The sequence below is a fragment of the Nannospalax galili genome, unplaced genomic scaffold (assembly GCF_000622305.1).
Source record: "Nannospalax galili isolate Female #2095 unplaced genomic scaffold, S.galili_v1.0 scaffold1488, whole genome shotgun sequence".
In the NCBI taxonomy this organism is placed as follows: domain Eukaryota; kingdom Metazoa; phylum Chordata; class Mammalia; order Rodentia; family Spalacidae; genus Nannospalax; species Nannospalax galili.
The window spans coordinates 343,824-358,826 of NW_008358859.1; positions in this window are offsets into that span (position 1 = coordinate 343,824).

A 15,003-nucleotide genomic window follows, 5' to 3' on the forward strand; every position below is an offset into this window, starting at 1 on the left:
CCCAGTTCTGCACATGGATAAGCTGATCACTTACAAATGTTCTGCCCAAGGCTGCATCATGGGTGAATGTGTCCTGCTGCTGTTTAGGGCACACGCGTGTTCCTTCCACTTACCCCTGGGCTTTCCTGGCAGCTCAAGCTTCTACAGCTTCCTGCTCAGACCAAACTGGGAGGCCAGGATGCTTCAGCCTAATGGTGAGACCAGCTGTAATCGCAGCTCCTAAACAGGTGGCAAGCATCGGGTATTAGAATCCACATGGTACCTGCAGTGCTTTCCCCTCTCATAGGTACAGACAGGCGCCTATGCGACATTGTTTGGGAGTCCCCAGCTAACAGACTTCCAGGTCAAGATCTCTCACCTGAGAAATAAGTTTACGTCAAAGTGCTCCCCGCCCACTTCTCTGCCTCTTCCTAAGGAACCAGAGAGATTAACTACGGCTGTTGTGCTGTGAAACCTCCCCCATCCACAGAAAGCTACAAGAAGAGACACCCACATCTGCTGTGTGGTCTCTGATTCCTCTCTTCAGAGCCCCCACCATGCTGTCTATCTCTAATGCTGGGGCCTGAGTGTCCCCCAGAGCCCTTGCCATGCTGTGCCCCTCTGTCTGTCCACAGTGCTAATAACTTTTCTAATAAGCTCCCTAATCCACCATGATCTGTCCCAAAGTCCCTCTTGAATGTCCTCATCCCAAACCTTTTGGGGGTGGGGGGGCGTCACAACAGCTGAGGATTCCAGCTGTTCACATGGTGGCTGTCACCCATGTGTGGTCTGTAGTGTGCCCTGTACCTGCAGCGGGACCATGAGAAGGTGAGGATTTAAGGAGAAATGTTTCTTTCAGTGTTGTGTGAGGGCCTGGCCAGCTGAGAGTGAGCCAGGCAGCCCCCAGGGATGTCAAATCCCCTCATGGAGCAGCACCACCTGGCCTGGAGTTCAGCCGCCATCTATACAATCTGTTTATTAAGAAGGGCTGGCCGTATAAACCTCAAGGTACCCCGAGATCGAGGCCAGTGATTGGTTCAGGGATAAGCTTTTGATTGAGGCCAGCCTGGTCTACATAGTGAGTTCCAGGCTAGGTGGGGCCACAGAGAGACCCTGTCTCAAAAGAAAAAAAGACCAAAAAAAAAAAAAAAAAAATAAATGATGGGCTAACGTAAAAGCTGATTGTTGTCATTTTAGATTGTGTGGTGGTTTGAATGAAAACGTCCTCCGTAGGCTCCAAGTATTTGGACATTTTGTCCCCAACTATGAGAAGATTTTTGTTATTGTTTGGGGGTGGGGGCTGGTTTTGTTTTTATGACTGGATTGCACAATTTTTCAAGAGTTTCAGTGTCGAAGTTTGGTCACAGGGTCTCCATCTCCTAAAGCATTCTGGCCTTGTGGCCTGAGCTGGTGTTTATGACAAAGCTGTTGAGAGGGTGGTTTGCCTCTGTGTCCTTGATTGCCCCCACTGTCTGTGTGCCAGGCACACGGTGGAGCCCTCTGCCTCACTCACACATCGCAGAGACGGTGTGCTTTGAGTGCTGTTCTGTCGTGCACACAGACTGCTTTCTTTGCCTGCTCCTCCCTTGGACACTTGGGCTAATTTCTTCTCAGTTCCTGTGGGCTAACCTGCAGCACACACAGCTGAGCCGAGCAGAAGCCTCCGCTGTCGGTTCTGGTAGGGCTGATCTGAGCTCGCTCACCTGGGTGAGGCCTCGTCCCTCTGGGGACTTTACTGTTCCTTGTGCGCACCCAGAGCTGCGCACCCTTCCTTGGACCAGCTCCTCAATAAACGATGAGCTTTCCCTGGGTGCTTTCTGAAAAGGCTTGTGCCTGGGTGGCCCCTGTGGCAACACCGCTCTCTCAGTAAAGCAAGGCAGGACAGCACCACAGGGGGAGCTGGGCAAGGCAAGTTGGAAGCTGCGGTGTTGGCTCACCTGCGCGACCTCAGCGCGATGGAGCATGGGCTTCGCTGGGTAGCTCCCTCCCTGTGTCACTCCTGGGAAAATCATTCCCGGAACTGAGCAAAATGAACGTCCTTGCCGAGATGCCTGGGGTCATGGAGTGTTGGGCTTGCCTGGGCTGGTGACATGGGGATGTTTGTCCCAGTGCCGGCCTCTGAGTCTCGTAGCTGTCCTGCTCTGCCTCTGGACTGAGGGTCACAACACCTTAGCCATGTTTAACACCGCACCCGGCCTTGGTCTAGCTAATGCACCCAAGACCGGTAGTTAATTAGTCCCCAAGTTGAGAATCACATATGTAAACAAAGACAACTTGAAACTCCCAGATGTGAGGTCGAAGTCTTCAGGACATGTGGCCACTCAGGCAGTGAGTGGTGCTCAGCCTCTAACTGGCAAAGAGGAACCCACCACGGGAGACGGGGGCACCCTGCTGCCCCCAGCTCTAAAGCAGTGAGTGTCCCCAGCAGGAAAGAGGGACAGCCTAGGATAGAGACATCCAAGAGATGTTTTCCTGAGTCACACCAAGCTTGCCACCTGCCCAGATCGTTGGTGCGCACCCTAGCCCTGACCCCATCAGTCACTCCTACCTCAGCGTCCTCCATGCATGCCCAATGCTGTCTTGGGGGCACTTTCTCTTTTTTTCAGTTTTTATTTTTCTTGTGTGTACATGCATGATGGGGTACCATGGAAGTCAGAAGACAACTTTGCAGAGTCAGTTCTCCCCTTCCATGTTAAATGGGTTCCCAGGGTCAAGCTCGGGTTACCAGGCATGTACTGCAAGCACTTTACCTGCCAGGACATCTCGCCGACCTCTAAGGAAACTTGTCTGTGTGGGTGCTTCTCTCCCACCCTGCTTCCTCATATGGAAGTCGGGGGCAATGAGAGTCTCATCATCCCCTTCTACTTGTGGCCACATAGGAGAACCACTTGGCAGGTGATTCTGTAGGTCGCACTGGGATGTCCTGGAGTGAAGCTGTTCCTTCATGTTCAGTGTCAGAAGAACAGAGTGGCCAGGAGTTGGAGTGTGGATGGTGCTCCTGGGGTCCTGAAGCATGGGTCCCAGTGGGGCGGCCACAAGGCAGAGATGGGATGCTGTACCCGGAGCAGTGGCTCTAGCAGCGGAGAAGGGGGTAGGAAAGGTCCCCAGAGCTGAGGAAGAGCCAGATCACAGCTAACAGTAGGGGGGACCCAGGGAGACAGGGGTGTCTTACCCCATGACCAGGAGAGCATGCACTCTGCCCTGCTGGTGGCAACCTGGGCTTGCTTTCTGCGATGGTCAGTACTGACTGTCAACTTGGTGGGATTTAGAATAACAAATCTCTGGGCTTGTCTATGAGGGATGATCTAGATTAGGTTCACTGGGATGAGAAGGCTCACCCTAAATGTGGGCAGCACCATCCCCCGGGCTGGGGGTCCTGGTGTGAATAAAAAGGAGAAAACCACCTAGCACCAGCACTCATCTCTCTCTGCTTCTGACTGTGGATGCCACATGACCATCTGCCTCCTGCTCCCACTGCTGTACCTTCCCTGCCAAGATGGACTGTATCCCTGCAACTCTGAACTAAATAAAACCTTTATATTAGTTACTTTCTGTTGCTGTGATAAAACACCGCGGCCAAGAAGGCAACTTATAGAAAGAGGAGTTTATTTGTGCTTACGGTTCCAGGGTGAGAATCCATAATGGTCGGGGAGGCATGGCGGCAGGAGGTGGCCGGAGCAGGAGTCGAGTGATCACATCTTCAAGCAGGCACAGGATATAGAGAGCAACTGGAAATCCAGCAAAGCTTAAGAACTCTCAAAGTCCGGCCCCCAGTGATGTGCTTCCTCCAGCAAGGCCGCCCCTCCTAAAACCTCCCAAAACAGTGCCACCACCTGGGCACAAAATGTCCAACTACTTGGAACCTATGGAGGACATTCTCATTCAAGCCACCACACCTTTTTTTTTTTCATGAAGTATTTTGTCACAGTAATGTGACAAGTAATTAACACACTCTATTCCAAGCCGTAATGACGACTGAGGGTAAAGAATGGTAGGTTTTTGGTGTGAGTCCCTCTGCCCTCCCCATACCCCTAGACCCAGAAAGGGCTTCACAGGGGTGGATGGTCAGCATCTGCAATGTGGGGGCCACAGGAGGACAGCACAAGAGCATGGATGACAGCCAGGAGCTCTGTGCTGGAGTCTCCTCACCAAGGCAGCCTTGTTACCACAAACTGAGTGTGCAGAGAGGGGAGAGTTGCCCATTGTAGGCCTCCAGCCCAGTCCTACACCCCAAGCACCACTGGGGCCCTTCCCAACCCTGACACCGCTCACACCTCAGCTGGGGTAAATCTTTGTTGGGGACAGGGGAGGGGAGTGACCTCTGCATTACAGGGGGTTTAACAGTGCCCTTCACCTCCACTCCACTCCTCATGGTAACAGCCAACATGTCCCCAGACGTTGCCAAATGGCACCCAGTAACAAAATAGCCCTCAGCTGAGAAGCACAGGATTGGATAGAGGAACAGTTAAAAGCCAGGCATGGCGGCACGCCCGTGCAACTGTGCAAAGTAGGAGGATCGCAGTGACTTCATGGTCAGCCTGACCTACATGGCCTCCCTGGCTGAGAGGGAGGGAGGAAGGAGAAACAGACTAGAGAAAACTAGGACTAGAGATCTAGCTCAGTGGTAGAGTACTTGCCCAGCATGCCTGAGTCCCTGAGTTCGATCCCTAGTACCAAAGACAGAAAAATAATCAATATTCTTTCATTCCTTTGACAAATACTCATTAGGCAATTACATTACGCCAGACACTGGGGACAGAGAGCTCAGGCCTGAGAACAATTGCCTACAATCCAGGAGGACCGGGTGTAGCCAGACGTTTGCCTCTTTTGATCCTGCCCTGCTGTGCTTGCTGGTTGAACAGATAGGACGTGTGACCCTCAGGAGCCAGCAGCCACCTCCTCTACTCCATCCTCCCCAAGCCCCCAGGCCAGGAGCCAGTGTTTCTCCCCTGTGTCTTGTAGCAGCTGTGAGGACCTATGTACCCTACAGATCCAGAATCTTCCATTGTGACCCACCAAGGGCATGTAAACCTTGCTAACCCAGACAGTTCTCCCCTTCTGTCTCTGCCTAACTTTACCACTTGGCGTCTTGCATATTCAACTGTTGTGGTTACTGTCTGTGCTGTGATAAGCATCGTGACCAAAAGCAGCTTGGAGGGGATACTTACACTGCAGTCCTTCACTGAGGGAAGCAGAGACCGTGGAGGAACGCTGCTCACTGGCATGCTCCCCCTGGCTTGCTCAGCTACCTTTCTTATACAACTGAGACCCAGCTGCCTAGGGATGGCACCACCCACAGTGGACTGGGCCCTCCCACATCAACTAGCAATCAAGGAAATGCCTCACAGACATGGCCACAGGCTAATCCAAGGGAGGAAATTCCTCAGTTGAGGCTCCTTCTTCTCAGATGTATCAACTTGATCACTGTCCCTACCAGCACATCAACTATCCATGCTCAGAGGTCCAGGCAGGGAAGGAAGAATACACAGCTCACCTCAGTCTTTCCAAGTAGGCCTCCGCTGTCCTCCAAGGGAAGCCCTGTTGGCAGATGAAGAGGAATCTTAGGAAGTCCTTGAGCCCCAAATTCAACGATCCAGCTCTGGAGGCTCAATGAGGAGTTCAGACTGATGCGGAGTCCCTGTGGTGTTCATCTGTGTGAGCATGAGACCCTAAACCACCACATTTTGTGTGAGGCTGTACTAAGTTTACTGTCAGACCCCAGGACCTTGTGCATGAGTGTTCTGCACTCAGCCAAGTTCACCCTATTGCTTCTTTGTGTATGTGTGTGTATGCATATGTGTGTATGCGTGTGTGTGTAGAGTGTGTATATGTGTGTATGTGTGTGTTTGTGTGTGAGAGTGTATGTGTATGTGTGAATGTGTGTATGTGAGTGTGTGTGTTAGTGTGTATGTCTATGTGTCTATGTGTGAGTGTATGTATGTTTGTATGTATATGTACATGTGTGTGTTAGTATGAGTCTATGTGTGTATGTGTGAATGTGTATTATGTGTATGCGTGTATGTGTATGAGTGTGTATGTTTGAGAGTGTGTGCATGTGTGTGTAGGTGTGTGAATGTGTGTATCTGTGAGTGTGTGTATGTGTGTGTGTGTATGTGTGAATGTGTGTGTATGTGAGTGTGTATGTGTGTATGTATTAGTGTGAGTCTGTGTGTATGAGTGTGTGTGTATGTGTGCATTTGTGTGTGAATGTGTGCCTGTGTATATGTGTGTGTATGTGTGTATCTGTGTGTGTATGTGTGTATGTGTGTGAGTGTGTGAGTGTGTGCATGTGTGTATGTGTGAGACTGTGTGCATGTGTGTATGTGTCTGTATGTGTATGTGTGTGTATGTATGTGAGTGTGTGTGTGAATGTGTGTGTGCCTGTGTGTATTACTCATTTGTGTCAGGGTACACGTACATGTGTGTGGGAGTGCACATTGTGGAGGTCAAAGGTCAACACCGGATGACTCCCCCAGTCTCTCTTCACCTTGTTTTTTGTCTCTCACTGATGCTGGGTCTCATCAGTTGGGCTGGGCTGGGCCACCGGCAAGTCTTGGGACTGCCTGTCTCTGCCCTCAGCTCTGAGATTACAAACAGGCTCCACCACACCTGGCTTTTTTAGTGTATGTTCTGGGGCTTGAACTCGGGTCCTCCTTGAAAGGCAGGACTGTACCGACTGAGTCGTCTCCCAGCCCACACCTCTTTATTTCTACAGTGTTCCTACGTGTGAGAAAACACACACACTCTAATCTCGCAGCGTTTTTCTGCCATACAGAAGCACCATCTGTACTACATCATTGCTAGGAAGCCCAATCCAGGTGGCCACAGAGCCTGAACCACGAGGAGCACCATGGGTATCTGGCACGGCAGCTCAGGGGCCCAGCCCCTTCAGACAACAACTGAGGCCCCTCGAACACACACAGACTCTACTGAGAAAAAGCCTCCTCATCCTCTCCTGACAGGACAGTAAGGCACCCCATTTGGCAACCTCGTGAGGCACCTCAAGGGAGCCACTGGCCCTTATAGGTGGAGCCTTGGGAGGCTCCATGGCGATGCACTCCAGAAGCTTCCCCAGAGTGACTGTAGAGGCCTCTCTAACTGTGACGGCAACATGTCAGGCAAGTGACCTGCACTGTTAATTAAAACCTGAAAATGGAACTCGGGGATTTAATTAACAATCCAAGTGCAAAGAATGGATGTTTTGTGGATGTTTTTAACACATCCACAATCTTTCATTAACAGCTAGAAATGTAGATTGTTATGCATAAACAGAAAAGACATTACAGAGAGCCACCATCTCCCCAACTGTCAACTCAGTGAGCAGCTTGGAGCGCCACCCCACCCCCAGTCTCCTGTCTTAACTCCCTAGAGAAAGCCATGGGAACTGGGGGTACCTTGAGGGACACGGGGACAGCTGGAGAGAGCTGCCGAGCCCGAGCAAGCAGGCGGCTTCACACAACAGCGAGACGGGATGAGATCCCCATGTCTGTAGAGCCCCTTCCTCTCCCATCTTTCCAGCACACCCCAGTGGGCAAGAGGATGAGGCAGGCACTGGAGGGGTCACAGACGGTGGTAACAGACTGACTCCTCCATGTGAGTAGGGGTGTGGGCCCTTCTGCAGATGGGAGAACTTGGCAGGTCATGGTTGCTCACCCTTGGGAGGCAATTCTCCAATAGCCCCACACTTCTGCACTTCTTGGATACGTTTTTATGCCAGGCTCTTCTTAAGGATGCTTTAGGGCCAACAGCCTTGGAAGGTGGACAGAATGCCCACTATAGAGCAGAGGTTTTGTTTGTAGTCCAGTGCAAGAGGGGTTAACGTCTCTGGGGCTGGAGAGGGGGCTCAGCAATTCAAAGCACTTGCTGCTCTTCCAGATGACCTGAGTTCAGTTTCCAGCACCCGCACCAGGCAGCTCACAGCACCTGTAACTCCAGTTCCAGATCATACATTTTCTCTTTTGGCACATATATATGGCATACACTCACAGATACACACATAAATAAAAATAAATCTTTTCATTAAAATAAAGAAGGGAAAGAAGGAACCCTAGAGAGAATAGTAGGGACAGGTGTTATATGGGAGAAAATGTAAAAGGGAGTAGTTAAAGGAGAGGGGGAGGAGGAGGGCTAGACAAAGAACTGTGGGAACAAAGGAGCTCAAGGGAGGCGGGACCATGGCAGACAAACTATCACGGGGAAAGTGGGGGAATGGGGACACTTTAAATGGGGAGGGTGGGGAGGAAGGACGAGACAGCGAGAGAAAGAGGAGGCATAAATAGTGCCTAGCTGGTATAAAAAGACAGAGAATCATATAGTCCAAAAACTTACTGAGAAATTACACATACACTATCTCTACATGAGTCCATGTGCACAGCTGAAGGCTACATAACAAGAAACAGCTCCAGACAGGAGGAACCTTCCTTTGAGTTGTTGGCCAGGGTGGTCCAAGAGACTCCCAAAATCACACAGGCTATTGCCGTAGCCTTGATGGCCTCCCAGAACTTGAAGGTAAGACCCTATTGCTGAAGACAGGACATACTTTGGACACAGGATTTGGAGCAGTGGTGATGGACCTGACCTGGAAGCCTCCTCCTCTGAAGGCAGCTCTCATAGCTTTGGAGTCTGAGGGCAGCTCTCATAGCTTTGGAGAGCACTATGCAAGTGGATAAGGAAGAACATCAATCGAGGGTCCAACCTCAGCTTCAAGGCCTAAAAACCACATCAGTGACCAGCACAGCAAACAACATTGGTGCAGTAGTGGCATTTTTATCTTGGGGGTAATCAACAGCTACCTAAAAAACTAGGCATCTTTGCCTGCAGCCCATCCAACAAGTTCAGGGTTCTCTAAGTCAGAGACCCTTACCCTTCTTCATGCAAAAGCCCCCCATGACATTTTTGTTACCCCTGTGGGGGATAGAAGGCAAAGGACAACAGAGGTGGCTGTGATGCTCAGTGTCCACAGTGCAGTGAGGACTACCAGTCTCTGCCTCTACCTCAGCATCTCAGGGAGGTAAGCCACGGGTGAGCTCACAGTGATGCAAGAGTCATAACCTCCATAGCGGCCAGCATTTGCCCTGAGTGTCACATCAGGACATCACTGCCCACTCCACCGTTCTGGAATTTGTCAGGCTGAGACTGACTGGTTTGTTTCAGGATTTACAGAGAACAAACATACTGTATTTACTTACTATATTCATGCCCACTCCACCATTCTGGAATTTGCCAGGCTGAGACCAGGAAACCACCTGCACTGGACAGAACTTCAGTCATTGGACATGCAGGCCCTCGCTTCCCTTGCTAAGCTACCGAATGGTACATCGAGAGGGACCTGGGGTCTGCACATCCATGAAATGTCATCAACTGAGAAGTATCCCCAAGAGAGAAAGCCCTACCCCATCCCACTGCCCCATCCTCTTGCATCCTCATGTCCTGAACATCTTGCCTCAGTGACTAGTGTCCCCAGGACTCTGGTTTGTTCCAATCCTGCAGCGGAAATGGAACTTGCTTCTTCTAGGAGAGCATAACCCCATCCATCTGTGTCAATGAAGCATTGGGGAGGGGGGCAGAGGGCGTGGGTCCAGGACGGGCTTCCCACGTGTGTCTGTGTGTGTGTCTGTGTGTGTGCATGCGTGCGTGTGTGTGTGTGCGTGTTTGAAATAGGGTCTCTCTGTAGCCCCAGCTGGTCTAGAATTAACTATGTAGACAAGGCTGGCCTCAAACTCAGAGACATCTGCCCACCTCTACCTCTACTGGGTGTACAGCTAGTCCTGGAGCCCAAACCCAAGGGCTGGCTACATGTGCCCTCAAACCTCACAACTCCTGGTGCCCCTTCTAGGATCAGGGACTGTGGGGGCTTCATCTGTTTAGCTGTACACTGCCAGATTCCCAGGTTCTACACAAGCAGCCAGCACATAGGAGGGACTCACAAATCACCAGAGAAGGACAGGAGAGATGGTTCAGCAGTTAAGAGGATCTGGTGCTCTTGGAGAAGACACAGGTTAGGTTCCCAGCTCCCACGTGGTAGCTCTGAGGGCTCAGACACCCTGTTCTGGCCTCTGACAGCACCAGGCACACAAACGGTCTGTGTACATGCATGCAAGCATTCATACACATACATTCATAAAATAAAATAAATCTTTTTTTTTAAAGTCATTAGCAAGGGGATAGAGAGGTGACTCAATGGTTAAGAGCACTGACTGCTCTTGCAGAGGACCCGGGATTGATTCCCAGCACCCACATGGTGGCTACGAACCATCCTTAACTCCAGCTCCAGGGGAATTTGATGCCCTCTTCTGACCTCCATGAGCGTGGCATGGCATGGGTGCACTTACACACATGCAGGCAGTATACGCATGCACATAAAATATAAATAAGTATTTTAAAAATCATCAGAGAACAGGGGGTGGGAAGGAGGGAGGATGGGGGGAGGGAGAGAAGGAGGGATGGAAGGCAAGGTGCTCTTGAGGACCACGGCTTGGGCTCTTCATCCAAACCCCAGAGCTAAGGAAAACCCACAAGCAGAAGTGTGTCCCCTGCCACCCACCGACTCTGTATACCTACTGGCCAGAGCCTCTCCTGCTTCTGGGTCATCTTTGACATTGGATGCTCACCTGTCACTAAGTGAGTACATGAGCAGCACTTTAAACGTGTCACTCTGCGCTGGCATTTGGCCCTAGTGTCCACAGTACCAACAGGTACAGAGGTGGAGACAGTCACCTTTCCAGGACTGTTGCTTGGTGATGGTGTCACTGCACAGCAAGGACAGGCTTGTAAAAAGCATTCAGCACATAGAATTCCTAAGAAAACCCACTGGGTGGGGGAACAGGTTGGGATCACACAGAAGCCTGTCCACAGCACCCATCTCCCAATCCCACCAGCAGGAGTGCCGATGGTCTGTGGATGCAGAGCAAGGTGTGTCATCAAACAGCAAACATTGTGTCCTTCTAGAGCCCAACCCAAATGGAACCTCATTAAATGTTTCTGCCAGCATTAAAGGTTACCACATCCAGTTCCCGCTCCCCAGACGGCACACATACTGAGTAATTAAGGGCAGTATAACATTTCCAAGCAAAGAGCCCATGACCTTCTCCAGAAAGACACAGCTCCTCAGGGCCAAGCAAGGCAAAGCCTTGGACCCTGATGGCCACTAGTTGCCTCTCTTTGGTCAACAATATCCTTTTCAGTAGGCTGTTCTGTCCATGACATGGAAGGTGCCAACTCTGTCCCTCAAGCTGCTGAAACAAACACTTGTATATCAAGAACTGATGTATTTTTTTCTGGAACGTTTTATGACTGGTTTGTTTGAGGGTTTAGAGAGAACAAACATTGTATTATTTATTTTTTTATGTGTATGAGTGTATTGCCTGTGTGTATGTAAGTGCACCTACATTGTGCAAAGCCTGTGGAAGCCAGAAGAGGGCATCAGATCCTCTGGAACTGGAGTTATGGATGGGTGTTACCTACCATGTGGGTTCTGGGAATTGAATCCAGGTCCTCTGCAAGAGCAGCTGATGCTCTTAACTGTTCAGCCATCTCTCCAGTCCACACATTGTATTTTTTAAAGGATTTTTTAAAATATTTTATTATTTCTATGTGTATGAGTGTATGTGAGGGCACCTGTGTCGTGCAATGCCACAGAGGTCAGAAGAGGGCTTCAGATTCCCCTGGAACTGGATGGAGTTAAGGATGGTTCATAGCCATCATGTGGGTGCTGGGAATCAATCCCGGGTCCTCTGCAAGAGCAGTCAGTGCTCTTAACCACTGAGCCATGTCTCCAGCCCCCAAACATAGTATTTTTTAAAGCAAGGTATGAGGCTTGACAGCAGCAGCTTGTCCCCACACAGGAATGCAAGGCCATGGCCAGATCCACAGTCCATCCTGTCCTCCAGTCTTGGACTGAAGGAGTCTCCTCAGCTCTCACCTGCTCCATCAGGCCCACCCACCATCAGTATCTCCAACCCAAGTACATACTCTGCAGCCCTCATCAGGTATGCAGGCTGACAGGTGGGGGGACTGGGACTTTCAGGCCTCAGAGGACAGATCTCTACTCACTGCAGCAAAGATAACACGCCTGAATCACATGCCATGTGCTCTGCAAGTACCAGGATTCTGAGGTAAGCCAGGTGTGGGCTTGGGCCACCTCATCCTTTTGGATAAAAAGGTTCCAGTGCCCTCTTTCCTATATCTGAGCGCATCCTGCACACCCTCCAGGATCCCTGCAGGACCCCAGGCTTCTACCATGCAAAGCCTGTCTACTCTGAGCCTGGTTTCCCCTGCACTCTAACTTCCTGTCTCCCCATCCTCAGCTGCGGTGTCTTGTCTCCACACTCTCATCCATGTCCCCAGCACTTGCAGGGGTTCCTTCAAGAGACTTCACACCTCAAAGTGGCAGAGGAAAGCAAGCACTCTCATAGCCACACGTTTTGGAAGTTTCTCCTGGGCAACAAAGCAATTAGCAGCACCCACTAGACCAAGAAATCAGAAAGTGTTGCCAATCAGCTGACCAAGGCCCTTTGACTCTACCCAGATAGAAACTGTGGGTGGGCAAGGAAAGGCTCCTCAAATGCTGATCGTTGGCAGCTTTTGCATCCCTCAGGGTCCGGCAGCAGCCTGTGGTGGCAGCAGGCACGTGGGCGTGGAGCAGATACTGCTCTCTGGTGTTCGTGCTCGCCTGCAGGCCTCAACAATATCCTTTTCAGTAGGAGTTAACCCATGCTCTTGTGTTAGCCTACACAGGAGGATTCCTCATCCCTTGAGAGCAGCCAGTGTTACAGTCCCTGATGTGGCCTGTCTGAGATCCTTGGCCCTAAAGGTTTGACAGCTCCCTGAAACCGTTCCGTTGACCAAGGCCTGCAGTATCTCTCCTCTGACTCTTTAGAACAATTATTGTTCTTCTTAAAAAAAAAAAAAAAGTTTGGGTTTGTTTTTATTTTATGTGTATGAGTGCTTAGCCTGCATGTATGTTAAGTACATCCATGCATACAATGCTTGTGGAGACCAGAAGAAGGCATTGGATTCCCTGGAACTGGAGTTACAGACTATATATAGTTGGCCACCACATGGGTGCTGAGAACTGAACCCAGGTCCTCTGCAAGAGCAGCCAGTGCCCTTAACCACTGAGCCATCTCTCCAGCCCTGTTGTTTTTTTATGACTTCCTGTCCTCTTGACTTGCACCATTTCCTGTGTTTCCATCCTGGCTACTCTCTTGAACTATTTATTCAGCTGCATGTTCAGCAGTCAGGCAGCCAGCCACCTTGCCGTTTTTGCAGCTCAGGCTGCCGATTACAAAGGCGTATTGCTACTGCAGCTCCTTGACCAGCTCGGCCTGCACTCCTAAAAGTCGTCAGGAAAAGACCACTCAACAGGCGTCTTTTATTGGGTGTAATAGTGCAGCACTAGAGGAGGCGCAGGAGGATGCCTCCCAGCCAGCTCGCCAGGTGAGCCAGACAGCTTGCTTATAGAGCCAGCGACCATTGCATGCAAATGAAGGTTTGTGTCTGCCCCAATCACAACAAGCCCTCCTCAGGCCTAGGTGCAAATAGTTTACCAACTTGTGGTAGCAAAAGGCCTGGTACACATTATTTGAAACAGTTCCAGCTGGCACTGTGCCTTCAGGAGCCAGGGCAGTTAACTACAATCTTCTTCTCAAGGCATCTGAAGAGCATTCAAAGTAGATGGTGCTGGCATAAGGGTAGTCTACTGGATGTTTTGCTGACAGTCGTCCTGCTTAAGGTGGCCAGGGCAGCAAGGGGAAATCTGACAGCTGCTAATTAAGAAGTCACATTTCAGGGCTGGAGAGATGGCTCAGCAGTCAAAAGCACTGGCTGCTCTTACAGAGGACACAGGTTCAATTCCCAGAATCTGCATGGTGGCTAACAATTGCCTGTAACTCCAGTTCTGAGGGATCCAACACCCTCCTCTGACCTCCACGGGCATTGCATGGCATGGATGACTTACATACATGCAGCCAATACCCTCATACACAGAAAATTAAAAGTATTTTTTAACTAAAAAAAGAAGTCAAATTTTATCATTCATGTTCTGGCTTATTTACCCAAAAAAAGCATTAAGAATGTTTCCAAAACCTAGGAAGTTCACTCAGTCTGTAAAGTGGACCTGATTTTGATCCCTAGAATTCACGTACAAGGCCAACCATGGTGGACATACTTGTAACCCAGCACTAGGGAAGTGGAGACAGGCAGATCCCTGGGGCTCACTGGCCCCCCAAAGCCTAGTCTTCTTGGTGAGTTCCAAGAAGAAGGTGCCTAAGAAACAACATCCAGGGTTGTCCTCTGGTCTCCACATTCACACACAAATTAATGCACCTGTGCACACACACACATGCACAGAAAAGAAAAAAGAGGCGTAAATGTCCCTCCCATGGCTTATAGCCTCCCTTCCAACCAAAGAGAATCTAACACAGGATTCCTGTGCACTCTTCAGATTGACTTTAAAATGCTTAAAAAGATACATCTAGTGAGTCACAGGTAGACTAAGACAGACACTCCAAACACTGAGGATGGTACATGCACAGAACCAGCTGGAACCAATCTGTCATGTTTTATCTGTCAGCCAGATTAGCCGGGTTACCACAGAAACAACAACAGAAAGCAAGTGGCTCTTATCTGAGTTCAGATTCTAAGGTACAGGTCAGGAGCAGTCAGGGTGCTGTGCTGTGCTGAGGACTCTGAACAGCACTGTTTTCCTCACTCTTGGACACCAGCTGATGAAGCAGGAAATGGCCAGCATACTGTTGGTCAATGAGGAAGAGGAAGAGAAATGTGAGGCCTCAAGAGAGAATTCTTAATTATCCATCCAGCAAGAACACACACCACTTCTGTTCATCTCCCATTAGCCAGAGCAGGCATTCCACCTTTCTTGACTTCTAACATAGCTATGTGATAAAGGATAGACAGATGGATGGACGGATGGATGGATGGATGGATGGACAGATGATAGATAGATAGATAGATAGATAGATGATAGATAGACGATAGATAGATAGATGATAGATGATAGACAGA